The following is a 3492-nucleotide window of genomic DNA, read 5'->3' on the forward strand; positions in this document are numbered from 1 at the left end:
GGTCCGTTGGATTAAAAACCAGGGGTTTTTCCCGAGGGAAAGGTTTAAGTATGTGAAGTTTATCAACTATCGTCATGGAAAAACATGATCCACTTCATGACAGAAATGTACAAACACTCCCTGGCGTGTCCGGCGCTGACATTTCTTAAAAGCCTAGTCTAAAGTCATCTCATATGCAAGAACTTACACACAACGCACACGCAACCCCTCCCCTCGCCATTTCTCCCCTGTCCTCTTTTTACTTTCATTCATTTCTTTTCCTTTTATCTCGTCTTCACTCATTTTCTTTATTTCCCAATTCCTTCTTATGCCATTTCATTATTAGCATTTTTTTTACTGTTTGGTTTTTAAAGATGTGAACATCTTTTGTAAGGCTTGCAATATATGCATGTTTGTGAAATGTTTTCCTTACATATTTTTGCTGAACCTTTTATGTTGAGTTGATAAACGTTGATAAGGGAAAATGTTTTTAACATTCTAAGCCTGTGAGTCTGTGAAAATCGATGGCCACTCGTGTTGAACCGGTCGAGATGTTTTTTTTTTATGGTAGTTATTTTCATGCGCAAAATTTCAAAAAAAAAAATCTACTAGACATAAACATCGCCGTTTTGTTACGCTATAGTCGGAACATAAAGTATAAATGAATATACTTGAACTATACTCCATGTCCAAAACTGTTTTAGTTTCTCTGGTATTAATCATTTTGGTATGAGGTAAATGTTTTTTGTTTTTTTTTAATTTTTTATTTTGAGATCCGTGAAGTCAAGAAATATATACGTCCAATTTGCGACAAGTTGCTCGTGCTGACACTTGCTTCAGGGAAAAGCGAATCGAAAATATCCTGTTCTCAACAGACGGAGAGGAATCTCTGTAGAATGTTTCTTTTCAATTAACAAAGTTCCATTCGCAAAAAAAATGTTCGTACTATATAATAGACAGATTTTATAGCTATAGATAGATGAAAAGAACAGAAATATGGATAAACAGATAGCTAGAAAGGGCATTTGTAGGTATAAAAGGTATGGATGAAAAATAAATGTCTTCATAGTATAAGAAATGTATTTTTTTTCGATTATATCTTTCTCGGAAAACGTACAGTGTAATAATTGAAAGCGCTCAAATACATCTCTTGCCCTGTGAAAATATTCAATCTCATTATACCTTTTCTACATTTGTCGCAGTGACATGCTGCAGATAAGTACGTTGTCAGGGTAAATAAATATAACATAGATAAAAGAAGCATATATATATGTATATAAAATATATATATATATATATATTATTATATATAATATATATTATATATATTTGTATATATTATATATTATAATTATAAAATATTTTATATATATATATATATATATTTTATATATACATCCACATATATTTATTTATTGCTATTGTTTCTCTCACGGATGTTGTCAAAGTCGCTCTCCTTTTGCGGTGGCTCTCTGCCGCGTGTGCCTTAGCCCCTGCTGACGAATGGGCTTCGTTCGCAGGCGTACCTGGAAGACAAAGGGGGGTTAGGCTACAAGAACGACTAGATATTGGGACAAATTGCGATCATATGGAAAGTATTTTGGGATGACATCGACTGATGCTCCTCAGAGACGGAAACACACACAGGAAAACACACACACGCACACACACACATACAATTTTACAATAGTTTTAGGAACGCTGGAATGAAATCATTTTTTTTTCCAAAGAAATTTCAAGGCAAAGACACCCAACCGCACTCACAGCTTGCCTTATCGCAGTCGTCATCCCTTCCCCAGGAAGTCTTTGCTCCCCTCCAGCTCGACCCCAATCCTCGCCGCCGCTCCACAGGAAGGGTTGTTGTTGTTGGGGTCCCCGCTGGGGGAACCTGCGAGCAGGCAGGAGAGAGCAGGAGATTGGAGATTAAAGATGCCCTGAGCTTCATTTCAGGAAAGGCAAACTGGCAACTCACCACGGGATCTGGGGCGTTGTAGTAGCGAACTCCAGTAAAAAAATGATCAAAATATATTTATATCTGTTAAATATCTAAACGTCTGGAAACACAAGTATCAAGAGTTAGGTGATTAGCATAAAAAAGGAAATTGGCGAATCAAACGTCTTCCCAAGCCTCGGGGTGGAGTTCCCATTTTTTTTCTTTACTGCGATTTACTAAGGGGTTTTTATTACGGGATGTTTATCATGCATGATGAGAAGATACTAATGACGGGAATGGTAATAATAATGGTAATGATAATAATGCTGGTAATGAGTAATATAAGAACAATGGTAATGACAATAATGTTTTTAATAATAATAAAGTAACGAAATAAAGATAGTAATGATAATGTTAATGGAATGGTATATGATAGTTTGATTATGATGATAGACTGACAATAATAATGATGATATTTTTGCATGGTAATAATAATGAGAATATAATAATAATAGTAAAAATAGTATACTACCTCTGATAATAATGATAATAATAGAAATTTAAATACTAATAATACTAATACTAATAATGATAATGTAATAATGATAACTAATAATAATAATTATAAAATAATATCAATAATTAAAACAACAAATAAAAATAATGATAACCTTACACCGCTGACTACAAGCCTTCACTGTTACTGTGGCGTCCCAGAAAGTACTCATTTACATGTATCTGTAGAGCTAAAATTACGGTAGGTATGAGTGGGCACCTGCAGCATTTAGAATTGGAAATAAGTGGGAATCTGTAATGTCAGCCCTTTAAAGGAGTGTAAGTCTGCATCTATGGTGTCAGCACGTAGGTCGAGTGTAAGTGGGCATCTGAAGAGCCAGCACTTACTTAGTGAAGCCCGGGCCCTTTGTGTTGTCAGAGTCCCACACGAAGACTTCCCTCTTCGGGATTGTCGTTGAGGCCGATCCAGGTGTCCCCCCGAGGTCAGGGCCTGGGGGAGAGGGGGGGGGGGGGCGGTAGAAAACCATGTGCATGAGGACGAATCATTTTACAGTGGGAGGAATATAACTGACGTGTTTCGTGGGTGAAAACATAATACCGGGTGATACAAAATCTAAATTTTGCTGTGAAGTATTCATCATTCATGAGCTTTTTACATCGATGAGCATATGCAGGACGGTAAGAGTGTTATTGCTTGATGATTTCAAAAAAGACTTGTAGGCCATGGACATAAAAATGATGATAAATAAGATCATTATATGTTATTGACAACATAGCAATGGCCAGAAATATGAAACTAATAATATTAAAATGATAATGGTGACACTAAAAATAATGTTAATGGTGATGATGATAATACAAAAGCAATTCTATAACTACTGTTTTTTGCAACTAGCCCAAAGTGATGGTAACGATAGTGATAAACGACACTGATAATAAAAAGCAACAAACTACAGCACAGGCAGGAGTAGGACAAGGGGGGCGGCGCCCAAAACACCCTCACCCTTGACGAAGCTCCATTCCTCCCGACGTGATTTTGGACCAAGGATCCGCCCCCTGTTCTC

The sequence above is a fragment of the Penaeus monodon genome, chromosome 38 (genome assembly GCF_015228065.2).
Source record: "Penaeus monodon isolate SGIC_2016 chromosome 38, NSTDA_Pmon_1, whole genome shotgun sequence".
In the NCBI taxonomy this organism is placed as follows: Eukaryota; Metazoa; Arthropoda; class Malacostraca; order Decapoda; family Penaeidae; genus Penaeus; species Penaeus monodon.